We start from the raw sequence: 20101 nt of genomic DNA on the forward strand, positions 1-20101 counted from the left end.
GTGACAGAGTGAAGCAAGGAAAGATGTAGAACAGAGGTGGGTATCTTTATTTTATCAGGGGCCCTGGCCCAGAAAAAAGAAAATTATCAACAGGTACCCCTGAGTAGAAAGCAAGTTACTGTAGTGTTTTGAAGAGATCAATATACTGAATATCAGATTATCTGCTTTTAAAATTAAGAACAAGAAAAATGAATCTATATTAAAAATATAACAAAGATTGAAAGTAATGATACCAATGTTTTTATAAGGATTGGGATAATAGGCAGCCTGTTATACTGCAGGAGGGAGAGTTGATACAAACCTTTTGGACAGCCATTTGGCAATAAATAGAGAAAAGTTTAAAAATTTACGATGCCCTTTGGGTATTAGTTCAGCTTCTAAGCATTTAGGCTGAAGGAATTATTAGATAATACACACACACACACACACACACACACACACACCCCTAAGTACGTGCCTTGTGGGGTTGTTCATAATACCAAAAATTTGAAAACAAAATGAATGTCCAACAATTGAAAATTGTAAATATAATTATGGTAAACTGTAAACACATTATGGTACAACCATAGAGTATAGTACTGAGCAACGACAAAAGTTGTACTATGTATCTTTTTTCCTTTTTTTTTTTTTTAGTACTAGGGATTGAACCCCAGATATGCACACTGAACTACATCCCCAGCCCCTTTAAAAAATTTTTCATTTTGAGACAGTATCTCACTAAATCGCTACGTTGCCCAGGCTGAGCTTGAATTTGTGATCCTTCTGTCTCAGCCTCCCAGAATGATGGGATTACAGGCGTGTGCACCATACCCTGCAGTTTTTTTATATCCTGACATAGGTTTAAAAGGTTATAAAATATTATTTATAGTATAACATTTAAATAAAAATATAGACATATTTGAACAAAAAATGTGATAAGTAAGAATTATAATATAATTAGTGATTATTCATGACTGAGGATGATAGGATTGCAGTCTCTCTTTTACCTGTGTTTTCCAATTTTAGTATATGTGCTGCTGAAGCGAGCACTATTTGTAGTTTCTAAATTTTCTACAATGAAGACAAACAATTTTCAGAAGATACAACAAATAAATTCACCTTGGTTCTCAAATATGGCCAATGAAAGTGGAAGAAAGGAGAGATAAAGAAAAGGAAAAGCAAAGGGATAAAGGAAAGGAAAAGACAGAAGATGAGAAAGGAGATGGACAAGAGGTGGCTGTGGGGCTGGAGGTGTAGCTCAGTGACAGTGCATGGTTAGCATGCAGAAGGTCCTAGATTCCATCCCCAGCACCAACAAAAATAGGCGGCTGGAAGAAGGAAGCTGGAGGGAGGAAATGAAACAGATGTGGAACGAGACAGAAAAGCTCAGAAGGGGTGAGGCAGAAGAGGATCTTGTGGGCCAGCGGTGAGGATGTTAACCAGATGAATTGCTCTGGGCTCACTTTGTCTGCTTGTGTAGGGAGAGCTGTAGAATAAGTCCTCAGCTGCCACCCAAGCTCTCATGTGCTCTTTAGCAGCTTTGAATAATCCTTTTTTGGTGTTAGGAGACAGCTTGTTTTTTACTAATTATTTTTGTGGTACTGGGGATTGAGACAGGGCCTTCACACTGAGCTACTTCACCAATTAAATTTTTTTTCTTTTTAAAATTTTGAGACAGAGTCTCAATAAGTCACTAAAATGCCCAGGCTGGGCTCACACTTGCAGACCTCCTGCCTCAGCTTCCCAGAGTGCTGGGATTACAGGCCTGTGCCACCATCCCCAGATAGCTGGTTTTTCTTTTCTTTCTTTCTTTTTTTTTTCTTTTCAAGACAGGGTCTCGCTATGCAGCTCAGGCTGGCCTTGAACTCACTATGTAGTCCAGGCTGGCCTTGAACTCCCAGCAGTCCTCCTGCCTCAGCCTCTGAGTGTTGGGATTACAGGTGTGCACCACCACGCTCAGCATTTATTTTGTTTTAAAAGCCAACATCTATTCTAGTGTTATTCACTTATATTTGTTTTAATATAAAACTAATATATATTAATTTTATGAACATCATAGAATAGAACCAAAAAGAGAAATCAAAGCTCCACCATAATATATCACATTCCAGAGGTAATTGCTGTTAATATCTGTTGTGTATATGCCCTGAGTTGTTTTGTTTCTATAACTAAACACAAGGCCACCTTAGGTATTTAGGTATCTCATTGCCTTTTAATTGAGCATTTTTTCAGGCTAGGCTCAAACTTTCCATTCTCCTGCTTCATTCTGCCCACATGGTCAGATCACAGGCATGCCCCACCACACCTAGTTAACTAAAAATGTCTTTAAAATTTTTGTTATTTAAAACTAAATATTTATTTCTATGAGTTATTCCAAAGATTTTGTAGAAATGTGAAAAACTGACTGAGGTTTTAGAAATATGAAAAACTTATTTAGCCTTTAGAAATATAAAGTACTTGGGGACCTTAAGGAAATTGGTTAATTCATGACTATATGTACCTTAAATGTCCTCTGATATTTGAAACCTGCTAGATTGCTTATCTACTTTGTTTTATCTTAGAGATCAAGGATACTTTATTCCTCAATATTTAAAGGCTACATCTGAATTAGTATTCATCAGCTTGTTCTGAACCTTTTTCAAATCAAACCCAATTTTCAGTCTAGTTGGCTCCCAGTGGGGATAATCCATAGTGAGAATTAAAAGAAAAAAAACGCAATGAAAAATTTTTTCAATGTATTCTTGATCTATATTATTGCTACCAGAGTAATATTTCTTACTGTTGCTTCCTGTGGTTGTTATTTCATTTCTTTTTTTTCGTATTGGGAATTGAACTTGGGACATTTCGCTTGCCAGGCAGGCGCTGTACCGCTGAGCTAAGTCCCTGGCCCCTGTTTGTATATTTTTAAAGGAAAGGTTTGGCAGTTTCCCTATACAGAAAGAGAAATGGAAAAACATAGACCAGAGGTTGCAAAATGGCAGCCTGAAGGTCACATTCAGCCTACAGAAAAAAGAAGTATTTTGATATAGCCAGGCCTTTTAAAATCTTTTAATGAGTTGCCAACATTTGAAAATCGGGAAATTTGCATAAAAACATGGTTCTCTAATGCACTAAATCATTCCATAGACAGTCTAAACTCATAGTTAGATCAATAGCCAAGCAGGATGCCACCAACAATAATGGAAACAATCAGAAATTTTAGAAAGAATATATTTTATCATGTTGCTGCCGGTTTGAACGACCAATAGTACATGCATGACTGTCCCATCGAGTGGCTTGTACTACTGGCAGTACAAACAGATCTAATCACTTTTATTGTTCTTTTTACTAATAAAATTAATAAAAAGCCACCTGATGGGACAGTCATGCATGTACCACTGGTGGTTCAAGCTACCCAGCAGCGAGATATGTGAATTATGGCCCTGTTGCAAACATATTAATTTCAGTACACATGTAAGTTTTGTATAATTTTGCAAAATAACAATTTTATTTATGCTTTAGAAATATATTTGTTCTCGACATTATTTGGAGAAGGAGCACCATGATCTTTTCTGACTTTGGGCACCTAAAGGTCTTATTCTGAGCTTCATTTCCAGTTCTTTTTAATTTTTCAGTACTGGGGATGAAATCCAGGGCCTGGTGCATGCTAGACAAATGCTCTATTGCTGAGATACATCCTCAGTCCTCCAGTTCTTATGAACAACCAAAAAATTGGTCACAATGAGCTGGAATTCTCAGTTTTCAGCCCCCATCAGACAAGTTATTCACAGTTCCTGTCACTTTCTGGTTTTCATCTACACTTCTGTCTTAGTCCACTGTTTTAGGTTGCCTGTCTGGCATGTGACATTTCTGTTTGGAACCCCTGAAATATACAAGACTAACAGGGTCTTCCACTTACTCTTTCAACCTTTTAAGTAATCAAGTTCAACCAGGATTACACCATCTGTGGAAAGAGGGAGAGATGGCACCCTGGTCAGAAAAATTCTCACACTATGAAACAAAAGTTGATCCCTGAAGTGGTTTTTCCCATTCTTCCATTCAATCAGCCTTTTTCTGCATGGTTCCTCTGGGTATTCTTTTACTCCCTGGCTCTCATTCCCTTCTCCCCACAGTGTCCACGTGGTCCACGAAGTCCCGTTTCCCCAGGTAGATGGAAAGCTGTTATAGAACAATCTCCCATGTCAGTCTCACAGTCATTTTTTGTAATGAATCCCCTGAAACTTCCAATCCAAACCCCTAAAACTTTGAAGGATGTACCCACATAACCCCTTCACCCTCTCATTTGCCCAGCTGGGCCAGGTTTTCTTACCTTCCCATTGGAGCTGGTCTTCTTAAACACCCTTTGGGGAGAAAACCAGAAAGAGAGAGGGGAAATTGGAAGAGGAGGAAAAAGGAGAGGAAGTGAAAGAAAAGAAAGGAAAGTGAGGAGAAAAGGAAATAGTCCCAGGATTAGGAGAAGAAGCTACAAGAGAATGAGATGGAGAAAAAGTAGAGGCAGTTGGGGTTGAGTTTAAGGCCACAAGTTGGGAAGAGGTTTCTCTCTGCCCCAAAGGTAAATATTAGAGTTTGGGTAGAAAGCAGTTCACAGTTTCATAGAATTAGAAAGAGCTCTTACTTACTTGGAGATGTTGGCCATGGAGTTGATGATGAGCCTTTTTGGAGATGAGTGACAGAAAGAAGAAAGCTCTGTCATTTGTTCCCTATTCTCTTTAATCTGCCTGCAGTATACCATCCAAACTCACCTAGTGTGATTAACTTTCCCCTCCATAGACAGATACCTCACCACCATCAAGAGTTTCCCATTCTCCCTCTTGCCAAAGGTACTTCTTCAGCCATACTCTTACCTATCCTGGACAAGGGGAAACCCTCTTATTTTGTACAAATTGTGACAAACCATATTCTCTATTCTCCAAAAACGTTTGGACTTTGTGGAATGACTGGAGCACTCTTGAGAGACTGCAGAGAGAATGAACTTGTCTGGAAATAGTCTGGACAGAGGCTTCTATCCAGAAAATTGTGAGGATAATGTGTTTCTTGGATTTGATGAGGCTGGACCTCACCTGGCATACAGTAGGTGCCAAGACATGTTTGTTAGATACATGAATTAAGATGAACAAATGAATTAATTTTGTCTCCTTATGTTCCTCCAATAGATTGTAACCCTGAGTTCACTTCATGATGACCTTGACCTTCAGCTAAGAAGGAAAAGGAAAAAAAAAGAAGAGAGAAAGTGTAGGAGAGAAGGGACTGTTGCTCTCATTTTCATGGTGTTGGTTGCAGAAACCTCTATGGAAGTTGAAAGCCTTTCTTGAACTTATCCATCTCTCTCACTAACTTTTTCAGATCTGCATCTTTATCTTAACATCTCCCCAGATGCTAGGGAACCTTGGAAAGAGGAAGGTGTCTTTCTAGTGCTTTCCTATGGGGCATATGAGGCCTGGTCTGAAGGGTGATCTCAGGAGAGTTTCCAGGTTTCTCTGCCTGGATGCCTGCTGCTTGTGTCAGGAAAGATGCCCCTCAACTTCCCCCAACATATTAAGGGGGATACTAAGGGTAAGGGGTATGTGGCTCAATATGGGCTAGAGATAGGGGCCTTTGGAATATTACCTGGAAGAGAAATGAAGTTCACATTAGCCTCCAGCTCTGGTTGCTATGCTTGCCTCCCCAGCCTCTTATATTCACAGCTCTTGGAGTGTTTAGATGGGTGGGAGTCAGAGAATAGAGTTTGGAGGAGGAAGAATGAAACGCTGCTATAAACAGCCCAGGTACCAAGAATTTAGAAAGCAGATTAGTGGCTACAAGATTAGTGGCTAGAAGATTAACAAGTTGTTGTTGCTAGAACAGAGTGAGGGTAAGGAATTCTGATGATATTAAAGGTGGGAGAGTTTAAGAGGGGAAACTACCCAGTTTTGGCCTTGTGAAGCCTTAAACTAGAGGGCTGGGATCAACATGGACTTGAATACCTTAAAGGTGAAGCATTGTGGGGGACAGAAATAGAAGGGATCAAAGTATTGGCCTTTGTTTCTGAAAGGAGAACTTGTATCACACTCCAGTCTTTGCATATATTGATCAGCTGTTCCAGGCCACATAAAAACCAAGGGTAGAGGACAGAATGCCCCTTCTCCAGCCCTCAATCACTCCTCACATTTGGGACTTTGGATTCTTGAAACTGATAAAAATCAGAAGCACTGATTATCCCAGGTAATGTGTATGGCAGGAGTCAATCTCCTGCAGGTGGTGGGGGCAGGAGCCAGGAGCTGAGTGTAATAAGCTGCATGTACACATATATGTGAGACTTGAACTTCATTTTTTGCTGGAGAGGGTACCAGGATTCCTGGCCTAGGAAAGGATCTCCTGACGGGACATAGCAAGTGGAGGGAACAGGCAATTGACTTCTATATCACCTACACCTAGAGTAACTCCCCCTTCCCCCTGCCCCACCTCTCCAATCTCTAAAACTAAGTCCGTGCTCTAAGAAGCTTCCCTTGCCTTGTGTGACTGTTCATGGAATCAGAGATATTTCTGTCCCTGCAGCTGTCAGGACTGACATGATAGCAAGGACAAAGACAGGGACAACAACAAGGACAGTCCTTGACTGTCCTTCCCATAGGACTCAGGCCTACCCTTTGTGAGCCTGGAGAACTTAGAGACTGAACCTCCAAGTTCTACAGGATCCAGGACCTTGGCCCCTTTTGCTTCCCCTTAGAACTAGCTGTTCTGTAGTTCTTTTCTACAGTCACAGCTCTTGATCCCTGCCATGCAGTGTCTTCTGTGGCTCAGAGGGCTGAACAGAGCCTTCTCTAACTCCGGCTTCTCACTGAGGGCTGTACACAGCAGCCCTGTAATCTCTTTGCACAGTTAACTGGGTTAGTCCTTACATTCCTGGCCAATATGCACTCTGTGGCCTTGTCATTTAGTTGCTATAATTCTCTTTCTCAGGAATTCCCAAGTAGAGCTAGAAGCCCAGATCCTTCAGGGACCAGAATAGGATAGAAATTAATGTTAGGCATTTGGGAAAGATTCAAATACTTGCCAAGGCTGTTGACAGTGAGGACGTGAAAGGTCAGAATGAATCTACTTTTGTACTAATCTTCACCAGACCCACAGTCATAGCACCTGCTTCCCATCCAAGTACTTATCCCTCTTGCAAGTCAGGCCCATGGTTCCCCTCAGTAGGAAGAAAGTAGACCTGTTAGGTCTTTAGCTCATTATTATGATGGAAATTAAATCATTATGCCTTTTCCAGGAGTATGTGCATTTCTTTTTATTTTTTATTTTTATTTTTTGGTACTGGGGATAGAACTCAGGACCTTGCACTTTCGAGGCAGGCGGTGGCACCACTGAGCTAAATCCTCAGCCCACATTTCTCTTTAAATTAGTGCATACAGTAAGCCCCTGACTTACGAATAAGTTCCATTCTGGGAGAATTGTTCATAAGTTGAATTTGTTCATGAACCAACAAAGTAAGTCTTATACAGTCCACCCGTGAAGTTTGCAACTCAAATGTTCATAAGTCGAGGATTTACTGTATCAGTAATACAGAATGGGATTCATTTTGGTATATTGGTACATGCATATAACATATTTTGTTATTTTCCTCCCCATTACCCCCTCTTCTTTCCTCCTCCATCTCCTTTCCATCTCCAAAAGTCTGTCTGCTTTATAGTTTCCTGTCTAGCGTGTTCATTTCTTGACTGAGGTATAATTTACATACAGCAAAATGCACAAATTTTAAGAGCATCTCAATGAATTTTTACCTACCGTGGTAAGCTGAATAATAACCCCTAAAGATATCAGGTCCTAATCCTTGCAATCTACAAATGTTACCTCACATGATAGAGGGTGATTTGTAGATGTGATTAAATTAAGAATCTTAAAATGGTGAGATTATGCTGTATTAACCAGGTGGGCCCTAAATACATATAATCACCAGTTTCATTATGACAGAGGCAGAGGGAGATTTCACTATGGAGATAGAAGGCAATGTGAGGCCTGAAGCAAGATGTTATGCTGCTGGGCTTGAAGACAGTGAAAGGGGCTATTGCCAAGAAATGCAGCTCAAGAAGCAGAAGAGGCAAGAAAATGGGTTCTCTCCCATAGTCTCTCATGGTCACAAGGTGACTGTTGCAGTTTAGGTACAGGTCTGCTGACACCTGGATTTGGGCCCATTGATATTTTCATATTTCTGATCTCAAGAACTATAAAAGAAAAGTATGTACTGTTTTAAACCAATAAATTTGTGGCAATTTGTTACAGCATCCATAGGAAACTAATATACTTATGTATACACATATGTAGCCACCACCAAGATAAAGATATATAACATTTTCATTACCCCAAATTCCCCTGTGCCCCTTTGACCAGGAGTACTTGCATTTTACAAGAATGCATGGAGAAGAAGGCAAAGGAATGCTTTGTTGATTGTGGAGTTTATGGTCTCTAGCATAGATTGATGGGAGAGCTATTTCCAGGTCCTTACTCACCCTTGCTCTGCACACCCCAATGATACTCTCAATCAAGCCTTCCAGTTAGGAAATGATCTCTGTGTGAGGAAGGTGTGGGCTATTTAGTAAGGGTTATAGCAGATAGAGTTGTTTACCAACCCAATAGCCATCTCCCCCATCCTCTTTGTGAGCAGAATCCCCATTTGTAAAGTGTATTTCACCTGGCTCCTATGCTCCTCTAAGTCAATCATGGTCATTTCACCCCCCTTGATCAGTGACTGGTTTAGTTACATGCATGATGGCTGAGATGTGAAGGGAGGTATGCTGGGAAGATTCTGAAAGGGGTTTCCCGACTGATAAACACAGGAAGAGAGGCCTTCCTCCCTTCCCATTGCATATCACCAAGTTTGAATGCAATTCCTGAACTACAGTGGCCACCTTGTGGCCATGAGAGCTGCAAACAACATGCTGAGGGTTGCAGATGAGAAAGATAGAAGATATCAGGAATTTTTATGACATTGTTGCACTACTGAATAAATCAACTCCAAAGTCACCCACTCTGGACTTATACACAAGATAGTGCATTTCCTTTTTTAAAAAAAAAGTCAAATGAGTTGGAATTGTTACTATTACAACTGAAAGCAAACCAACAGATTAAAGTAGGATGTGGACAAGGGCATTATTAGGTCACTGGCAGAGGTGCAAAGGAGATAGATGGATCCAGCGACAGAAACAAAGATTTGTCACACTATCCTGGGTGCTGAACAAAGTGGTCCAGCCTTTGCTCTAAGGTTAACAGATTTGCTGGAGATAAAGAACAGATGTTTAGAAAGACTCAAAGGGCACACTACAGAGAAAACACATGATATAATTGTGTAACCTGGATACAATTGTGTGGAACCAGTCACTTTACTATAGTTTTATTAGTAAGTTTCAAATTACTGCTTTTTTTCATCAAGGTTGAGTAACTGTCTTCTTCTACTTATCCTTAGCAGGTGACTTCATTTTTTCACTTCATAAAGAAAACCCAAGCAATCAAGGTGAACCTCTCACACCCTCCAAATGCACCTATATTTTAATTTCTACTAACAATGATGAGGATGATAATTGCCAGACACCAAGCTGGGTTCTTATGTACATTGCCTCATTTTTTCCCCAAACAAAAACCTAGGTGACAGTGTCCCCATTCCATATATGAGGAAATGGAGTTTCAGGAAGACTTGTTCACAGTCACACAGCTGGTAGGTGATGGAGCCAGAGTTCAAGTCTGGGACTGTCTGACTCCAAAGTCTGTATTATATCACTTATCTCCCTCCCTCCCTTGCTCCCTTCTTTTTTTCTCTTTCCTTCTCTCCTTACTTAAAGAAAGAGATGTCTTTCTCCTCCTTTCTTTCTTTAGTCCCCAAGGAAACAAAAATATTTCAGGGAAACTTATCAAGATACTTATGAATATTAGATGTGAGGGGCCAGGAAAGAGAGGACTGGAAAAAATTGGAGGAGTAATAGAATTGAAGGGCATAAGCGATAATGGTATCCATACACCTTATTTGTCTCTGTCAGGGGAAAGAAGATAAACTTTGTACCTACAAAATTCCAGATGTAAATAGAATGGATGGCAAACAGCCAAGTGGGTGTATGTTATACCAAACAACATATATAGGGCTTAAATTATACATGCAGAAACCATTCAACCCAACAAACTATAACAGTCATTCATTCTTTCAACAAACTATTATGAAATACTTACTATGGGCAAGGTGCTCCTTTTAGTTATTTTTGCAATGCTGGGGTGTAACCCAGGGTCATGCACATCCCAAGCAAATGATCTCCCATGGAGCTATATCCTCAGCACCAGAACCTACTTTTTTGTGTTTAGTTTGATTTGGGGTTTTGGGTTTTTGAGATGAGGCCTTGCTAGGTACTTCATGCTGGCCTTGAACTTGCTATGTAGGCCAGGCTGGTCTTGCAGCGAGCCTCCTACCTCAGCTTCCTGAATGCTGAGATTACAGTGATGGGCCACCACACCCACCTAATACCTACTTTCTTAACTCTGAATGAGAAGGCATTTTTTGGACAACAGCACAAATAATTTGAAGGAAAAAACCCTCTAGAACATATGTTATCATAACTTCACCTGGAAGGCTTTTGTTTGTTGTGTTTTGTTTTTTTGGTACCGGGGATCGAACTCTGGACCTTGCCCTTGCAAGGCAGGCAGCGGAAACACTGAGCTAAATCCCGGGCTCACCTGGAAGGCTTTTGATTAGAGAGAAATCTGTATGCTGGAGTCACTTGGTCATTAGAATTATTGATAATGTCTAAGTGGACTTGAAGTCATGGGAATGGATGTTTTGAGGGGCTGGAGAGAAGTGGTGGAGAAGGTTGTGAGAGGAAGGAGAGGGGAGGGAAAGAGAAGCTCCTTGGGGGAAGGGCCACATTTCAGGGAAGAAGGACAAAGGAGTCAGAAGGAACTCCAGAAGAACAGGAGATGAAGAGTAATTCAAAGTCACAGAAACCAAAGCAAAGAAGAATTTCAAAGAGTGTGACTGGCCTTGCAGCCCTTCTTTCCTTTTGGCCCTGTTGAGAATAGTGGAAGCTAGGACTTCCGGTTGGGGAATGTTGGAAGAGGTCTTTTCCTGAAGTAGCCACTGGGTGGCAGTGGTGGCAGCAGCAGCTGCAGCTGTGTCTAGGGACAAACAGATCTATCAAAACTGTCAGGTGAGCTGTTAACAGAGCTAAGCCAGTTTGAAGTAGTAGGAGAAAGAGGCTGCCTCAGGCTGGGCTTCTCTAGTGTGGCACTTCCACCTGGGTGTGCACCAAGCTTGAAATCACACTCCACCTCCTCTGAAGAGGCCAGGTTTATCCTTGAAAACAAAGTAATATTAAAAAAATATCTTATAGGCTGGGCCTGGTAATACATGCCTGTAATCCCAGCAATTTGGGAGGTTGAGCAGGAGGACACAAATTGGAGGCCAGCCTGGTCAACTGAGCAAAACTTGTTTTTTTTTTTTTCACTATAGAATGCTGACTTTAATTTCTTGGGAATATACTATTTATACTAAATAATGGTATGGCTGGGTCATTTGTAGTTCTGTTTTTAGTGGTTTTTTTAGTAGTATTGTACATGTTTGCCATACATAATGACCACATTTGTCATAGACAGTTTGTATCTGTATACAATATATCTTAATTCTTCCTTTTCCCCCATTCCCCTCCCCTCTCTTCAAACCTTCTTCCCCTCCCTATTTACAGGAACTTTGGTTCCATTTTTTCCTTCCATTCTCTTTTTTAAAATCCCCTTTTCCCTTCCTTCCTTTCCCCTTCCCCCTCCCTTGTTCCCCTTCACATTTAAACATGTTCTTCCTACTTCCCAATATCTATCCTCCATTTTGCTCTTTATTTAACCTTCAGGTTTCTCACATAAGAGAAACAATGTGATATTTAAACTTGTGTGGCTGATTTATTTCACTTAAAATTATGGTCTCGAGGTGCATTCATTTACCTAAAAATGTCTCAAGTTTATCCTTTTTTTTTTTGAGGCAGGGTCTTCCTTTGTAGTTCAGGCTGGCCCTGAACTCACTATGTAGACCAGGCTGGCCTCGAACTCTTGAGATCCTCCTGCCTCAGCCTTCCAAGTACTGGAATTACAGGCATGCACCACCAGGCCTGGCTCAAGCTTATCCTTCTTTATGGGAGAGTAGTACTTCACTGTATATAAAAACCACATTTTCTTAATCCATTCATCTTTTGATGGACATATGGGCTGTTCCCAATACTTACCTATTATAAATAGTGCTCCATATATCACTGTGGTATGGTGCATTTTAACTCAGGAAGATACCTAAAAGGGAAAAGCTAGGTCAGATGGAATCTCTAGTTTTAGTTTTTGGAGGAATCTCGATAGTGACCCTGCACAGTGGTTGTGCCAGTTTACACTCCACCAACAGTGGAAAAAGGTTCCTTTTTCCCCACACACCCGCCAGCATTTGTTATTGGTTCATTTCTTGACATTCTTTCTGGAGTAAGGTGGAATCTGGGTGTGTTGTTTTAATTTGCATTGCTTGAACAACCAGTGATATTTTTTCATATATTTATTTGCTGCTTGTACTTTTTCATCTAAAACATGTCTATTCATTTCAGGTGCCCATGTTTGGATTGGGCCTTTAAATTTGGGGGGTTGATTTTTTGAGTTCTTTATATGTTCTAGATGCTAGTTCTTTGTCTGAGGAGTAGCTGGTAAAATTTTTCCCATTCTGTGAGTTGTATCTTCACTCTTTTGGTGGTTTCTTTTGCTGTGGAAAAGCTTTTTAATTTGATGTGATCCCAGTTGTTGATTCTTTGTGATATTTCCTGTGTGATCAAGGTTTTGTTCATGAAGTCTTTGCCTACTACTATATTTTCTAGAGTTTTACCTATTCTATCTTCCAGCAGATTAAGTACTTATGTTTTTATATTTATATGTTTGATAAATTTCGATTTTAGTTTAGTGCATGGTGAGAGATATGGGTCTAGGTTCAATTTTCAGGCATGTGGAAAGCCGGTTTTTCCAGCACCATTTATTGCAGAGGCTATCTTTCTTCCAGTGAAGGTGTTTGGCCCCTTTGTCAAAGATAAGGTAGCTGAGTGTGCTTAGAGTTGTTTCTGCATATTCTATTCTGTTTCATTAATATTTGGGTCTTTTTTTTCCCAGTACCATGTGGTTTTTAACATGGTAGCTTCATAGTGTAACTTCAAACTGGGGATTCTGATGCCTCTGGCTTTGCTCTTGTTGCCGAGAATTGCTTTTGCTATTCTAGACCTCTTTTAGTTCCATATGAATTTTAGGATTGTTTTCTCTAGTTCTTTCAGGTATTTTGTTAATAATTTGATCAGGATTGCATTAAATCTGTATGACAGTTTTGGAAGTATGGCCATTTTCACTATATTGGTTCTGCCTATCCAAGAACAGGGGATATCTTTCCATTTTCTGATATTTTCTTTAATTTCTTTTTTCAGAGTACTATAGTTTTAAATGTAGAGGTCTTTCACTTCTGTTGTTAGATTGATTCCTAAGTATTTCATTTTTCTTTATGCTATTATGAAAGGTGTTGTTTTCCTAATTTCTCTTTCAGTGAGTTTATTATTTGTATACAGGAATGCTATTGATTTTCCCCCCATTAAGTTTATTGGTACATTTTAGGTATAAAATACAGTTACATTCATCATTGAGATCTTGTACCTTTACATGAGTCTCTTGGTTCTTATCTTTTTCCCCTTCCCCTGCTCTCCCTTCACCCCCTCCACCCTTCTCTATTTGCAAAGACTTTGTTTCCATTTTTTTCCTTTTCTCATATTTTTTCTTTTCCCTTCTTTCCTTTCCCCTACCCTTCCCACTTCCCCTACTCCTTTAGACCTTTTCTTCCTATTACACAATATCAATTACACATTTTAAAAATTATAATATCAAAACTTAGAGGACATTACCACAGATTTTAGAGCATTTAAAAGGATATAGAAAGCATATTACAAAAATCTTTTTGGAAATAAATTTGACAACTTCTATGAAGTACCTTAGAAGACAAATTAATGAAACTGACTCTGGAGGAAATATAAAATTTGAATAGCACCTAATAAAGAAAGTATATTCCTAGCTTGAAAACCTACCTATATGACAACAACAGGCTCATATACATTTTAACTGATGAATTATATCAAACAATTAAAGCAGGAAAAAGAAGGAACACTTCTCCCCTCATTTTAGGAACTCAACATTGTGCTAATCCTAAAACTGGATAAAGATAATAGAAGAAAAAGTATGAACATAGATAGAAATTTGTTTAACAAAACAAACAATTAGAAGTCAGATCTGGCAGGATGTAGAAAGTGGTTTTATTATAGGGATGGCATTGTTGGTTCAGATGCTATTGATTTTTGAGTGTTGACTTTGTATACTGCTATGCTGCCAAATTTAGTTGTCAATTCCAGGAATCTTTTGGTGAAGTGTTTGAGTTCTTTTATGTAGAGTATCCATCATCAGCAAATAATGATAATTTAACTTTTTCCTTTCCTATTCTTATTTCTTTCTCTTGCCTAATTGCTCTGGCTAATGTTTTCAGAACTATATTGAATAGGAGTGGTGATAGTGGGCATCCTTGTCATGTTCCTGATTTTAGAATGAAAGCTTTCAGGTTTTGTCGGTTTAGTATGATGTTGGCTGTTGGTTTGTCATAGATGGCTTTTATCAGATTGAGATAAAGTCCTTCTATTTCAGTTTTCTTTAGTTTTTTAAAAATCATGAATGGATGCGGGACTTTGCCAAATGCTTTTTCTGCCTGTGTTGAGATGCTCATGTGGGCTTTGTCCTTGGTTCTATTAATATGATATATTGGGTGGAGGGGTTGAAGGGAGGGCAGAGGAATGGGGAAAAAATAAGAACCAAGGTACATCGTATAAAGATACAAGTTCCCAATGATGAATGTAACTGTATTGCATACATAAAATGTACCAATAAACTTAATGAAAAAGAATATGATATATTACATTTATTGCTTTGTGTATGTTGAACCATTCCCACATTCCTGAGATGAACCCGACTTGGTCATGGCGTATAATCTTTTTGATGATTTGCTATGTTGGGCATTCATGGTTTCTATGTCTTTCCTAAACTACTCTATTTTTTTTTAAATCTGTGTCTACTCTAGATTCACTAACCATATCCTTCATTATGGTCATCACCTCTTTAGTTATCTATGTAATTATTTCTCATTTGGTTTTTTTTTCTAGAAACTAATTCACCTGCTTTTTCACTTCTGCCACTACCATTTCAGAAGGTTCATCTGAGTGGTTTTTTATTTCTTCCACCTCAATGCACCCTGAATTTGCCTTGGGTGACCTGGAGGTCTGGGGTTGCATCTTGCTCCCAGGTTTTCTCATTTTCTATTCTTAAAAATTTGTTTTCTGCATTGATGATTGTAAATTGCTTATTGTAAGTAACTTTATTACTAGTATTGAGACCTTTTTAGGAAATTATATTTCAGAGTTGCTTTCTATGCATAGCTGGCTTTTGGATTTTGAGTCTTTCTCAAGATCCTGCCTCTTTAATTTATTAGGGATAAAAGGTTGCAGCCTGTTTGGCCTTCCACCCAGTTCTTTGGTACTGGGCTGTAGTATTGTTTATAAGTCCCAGACAATCTAGTTATTGGGATACAAGGAAGATAAATTGATCACGACAACTATGTCAGGTTGGCTAAAGTAGTACAATCAATAATAGCAATACCATCACACACAGATTGGACAATGACAAAGTGAGATAACTAGTAATTTGCCACCTTTAACCCTATGTACAAGATTTATAGTTATATAGCAAAATGTAAGACAAATCAGAAAATTATATACAGTAAATATCCACTCAATAGAGTGATTTTACTCTAAGTGAAGAAAATTTAAAAGGGAGAAGAGGAAAAAAATACAGAAATGAAAGAAGAAAAAGAGATTAGAAGCAAGGCTGAAGGACAGGGAAAGATTACACAAGCTTCAGGAAACTGGTGAAGACAGGAAGGAAGGAAAGAAGGAGAAAACAAAAACAAGAATAAAACAAAACTAAAAACAGTGTTCTCACTCTCAAAAAACAAAAACAAGCAATCAAACAAACAAAAACCCAAATTAACAAAAATTAAGAAAAATTAGGGTCTCTTTAAGTCATGCTAAGTTGCCCAGGCTGGGCTGAAATTTGCAATCCTCCGACCTCAGCCTCCCAGAGTGCTGGGATTACAGGTGTGCACCCATGCCCAGCTAGACATCTCAGCATTTATAGGCTGAAATGAACTCATCTTTCCCCAAACTTGCTCTTTTCACAGCCTTCCCCTACACCTGTCAGCAGCATCTTCATTCTTCTAGTTGCTGAAATCAGAAATCTCGGGGTTATTTAAATTTTTTTTGTATTTTAGTTTAGTTTCCTAGTGCATGTACATAGTACATAATGTTTACATTCCTTGTGGGAAGTTGGTACATTTACGTTATACATCTTAATTCCTTTTTCATCCCCTTTCCCTTCCCTCCCCCCTTCCACCCATCTCTTGATCCCCTTCCTTTTTAAAATACGTTTGCTGTGCATAATGTTTCCATTTGTTGTGTCGAGTTGGTACATGTATATAACACCTTTCAATTTCCATTTATTTCATCCCTTATACCTCCTCTCTCTCCCCTTTCCTCTATCTCTTGCTCCTCTTCCCTTTTGAGAATGATCTATCTCCTTACTTCTTATTATCTGTCTTTTATTTTGCTCTTTATTTTTACTCTGGGTTTCTCATATAAGAGAAACCATATGATATTTAACCTTCTGTGTTTGATTTATTTCACTTACCATTATGGTTTCAAAGTGCATCCACTTTCCTACAAATGACTCAAATTTATCCTTCTTTATGGCAGAGTAGTACTCCATTGTGTATAAACACATTTTCTTTATTCATCTATTGATGGACATATGGGCTGCTTTCAAGATTTAACTATTATGAATTGTGCTGACATAAACATAGGCATATATGTATCACTGTAATAGGATATCTTCAACACTTTCAGAAACATGCCTAGAAGGGAAATATCTTCATCAAATGGAATTTCTAGTTTCAGTTTTTTGAGGAATTACCACACTTATTCCATAGTAGTTGTACTAATTTATATTCCCCCCAACAGTGTAGAAGAGTTCCTTTTTCCCTTCATCCTCTCCAGCATTTGTTATTATTTGAGTTCTTGATGATGGCCATTCTTTCTGGGCTAAGATGGAATCTCAGTGTTATTTTTATTTGCATTTCTCTAATGGCCAGTGATGTTGAGCATTTCCTCATGCATTTATTGGCCATTTGTACTTCTTCTGTGAAGTGTCTATTCCTTTTGCTTGCCCATTTTTTGATTGGGTCTTCCATTTTGGGGGTCTAATTTTTTTTAGTTCTTTGTATATTCTTGATATGAGTTCTCTGTTAGAGGAATCTCTGGCAAAATTTTTCCCATTCTGTAGGTTTTCTTTTCATTATGTTGGGTTGTTTCTTTTGCTGTGCAGAAGTTTTAAAATTTGATATGATCCCTTTTGTTTTGTTTGTTTTTTTGGTTTTTAAGACAGAGTCTCACTATATAGTTCAGGTTGCCCTTGAACTCACTATGTAGCCCAGGTTGGCCTCAAACTCACAGTGATCCTCCTGCCTCAGCTTCCCAAGTGGTTAGATTGTAGGCATGCATCACCATGCCCAGATCTTATCCCATTTGTTGATTCTTGGTGCTATTTTTTGTTCAACTGAGGCCCTGTTCAGAAAGGCCTTGCCAATGCCTATGACTTCAAAATTTTTACGTATTTTATCTTCCAGCAGGTTAAATGCTCCTAATTTAATATTTAGATCTTTAATCTATTTTTTAGTTTAGTACTTGGTGGGAGACATGGGTTTAGATTCAATCTTCTGCGTGTGGATAGCCAGTTTTCCCAAGACCATTTTTAAAATAGGCTATCTTTCCCTTGGAGTCATTTTTTACTCCTCTTTCTCACACCCCACATCAGTAAATCTTGTCTCTCCTTCAGAATCTATCCAGCATCTAGCCACTTTTTGTCATCTCTGCTACTGTGTCCAAGTTACCATCATCCCTATTGGCAACAGTCTCTTGCCTAATCATTCCCATGCCTCCAGCTCTGCAGTCTATTCTCAGCATAGAGTTGGCCAGTGGGCCCTCTACAGTGTAACCCAAACCATGAGACCTTGTGCTTTTGAGGCAGGCTTGGTGCCACTGAGCTAAATCCCCAGCCCCTTATAAGCCTTTTTCTATAAGCCTTCTGTTCACTCAGTAAATCCAGTACCCTTACAATGACCTCAAAGGACCTTCATGATCTGGTCCCTGACAAATTCTCTGACCTCATCTTCTGTTTCCCCTTCCTCACAGTACCCTGTCCTTATTCAAATCACCCTAGTATTTAAAACAGCAATTCTCTCTTCCTCTTGTCATTCTCTATTTCCCTTTCCTCCTTTATTTTTCCCTGTAACAGTGATCACAATCTGCATATTTTACTCATTAACTTTATTAACCCCCAGCAGCATGTACACATCACTAGATTAGGAGGTAGTGTTTGTTTTGTTCACTCATAGTGCTTAGAGCTGGACCAGGCACACAGAAGGCTCTCAGTAAATATTTGTTGATCCTTCCATGGATCATGGCCAGTTGCTTAGAGGGGCAACTAAGCATGCCAATGTAAGTCATAGATACTACAGTCTGGTCCAAAAGCAGGCTTGCCTGGTTTCAAAAATTGATTCTACCACTAATTAGCAAAATAAATTACCCAGGCCTTACTTTTCTCTTCAGCAAAGTAGGGACAATAATAGAACCTACTTCATACATAGTTGGTGAGGTATTAATAACTATAAAATCCTTAGAACAGTACTCAGCACATAGTAAAGGCTGTATAAACATTTGCTATAATTATTAGCATATGGAGTTAAAATGTGTGAGGTGTGGCCAAAAATAGGGTTATATTTAATTTTTAAAAAAATTATTATAGTAAAAGACACATTGCCATTCATCCCTCTCAAAATACCCCCAATATTTCAAATACACTTATCTAATTGTTCTTGCTACCTTTAAAATAATTTTTATTAGCACGTGTTTGTGATACGTATACACATAGAATCTTGATCCTTTTTACTCCCCCCCACCTTGTTCCACCTCCCCCACTTCTAGATCCCTTTCCCATCTCTACACAAATCGTGCCATTTTCTGAAGCAGTTCTAGAAGTTCTCTTTCATGAGTGTTTTTAGTTGTGCTGTCATGGCTACCTTGCTGTCCTGAAGGAATCAAAACATTTCTTTCATGATCATTTTGATTTTGGAGAAGAGCCAGAAATCATGCAGTGCCAGATCCAGTGAATAAGGTGGATGAGGGCACACCATGTTTTTTGAGCTTTCCTCTCCTTTGCATGGCACTCAGCAACAGCATTCACTGTATTTTTTATTACACCTCATAAATTTATTACACTCATAAAATAGGGGTTCCAAAACTGCTTCAGTAAATGGCAAGAACAATGGAATAAGTATGTTCAAAGTGAGGAGGAATATTTTGAGGAGAATTAAAGACAATATGCTTTATTGTAATAAAGTTTACCATATTTTTTATTAACCTTTGTAGTTTAGATTTTCTAAAATCTTTCAATGTATTGTCTTGTAGTTCCCCATGTTAAAATTTATTTCCCATGTTTCTGCTTCCACAGTTTTATATTATCTTCTTGTAATTTACTTATCTCCAGGGCCTGGCTCTTCTGTAAACTTGGATGTGTCCTTGTGTACAGTACTCCCTCCCACAATCATTTCGAAGTAGTTAAATCATAATCTTATTGAGTTCCAGTTTCCCAATCTGTATGCTGAGTGGGTTGGACTAGATAGTTTCCAAGGTCCTTTCTAGCTGTGATGATCTCCAGAGATGGGACAGGAGGAGGGACAGGACCTGCCCTAAGCCCCACCCCCTTGAATTTGCCCTCTGGTTTCCAAGGGAAAGGGTGACAGAGTCAACTGGGCTCCGCTTCAAAGGGAGCAGGTAGGAGATGTGCCAAACTTCTTGGGCAAGGGTGGTGATGAAGCTCCTGGGGTATATCCAGGTGGAGGGAAGGTGTCAGGGGCACATACAGTACAGGGAACTGGGACCAGGGCAGGATCAGAGGTGAAGGCACCATGGGG

General features: G+C 39.1%; 1 protein-coding gene across 5 annotated transcripts in view; it reads left to right on the forward strand.

Annotated features, from left to right (window-relative positions):
• The window catches only part of P2ry4 (pyrimidinergic receptor P2Y4), a 37474-nt gene that overhangs the window by 13128 nt on the left and 4245 nt on the right, over positions 1-20101 (forward strand). Inside the window, exon 1 of one of the 5 annotated variants that reach the window (XM_087209885.1) lies at positions 885-19961. The exons of the other annotated variants lie outside the window; for them this stretch is intronic. The gene's annotated coding sequence lies outside the window, so the exon portion shown is untranslated. Of the gene's footprint in view, positions 1-884; positions 19962-20101 lie in introns of those variants that run through there. 5 annotated transcript variants of the gene reach the window in all.

The sequence above is a fragment of the Heterocephalus glaber genome, unplaced genomic scaffold, assembly GCF_053883595.1.
Source record: "Heterocephalus glaber isolate CG9 unplaced genomic scaffold, H.glaber_assembly_v1.0 deba00001068, whole genome shotgun sequence".
NCBI lineage: Eukaryota > Metazoa > Chordata > Mammalia > Rodentia > Bathyergidae > Heterocephalus > Heterocephalus glaber.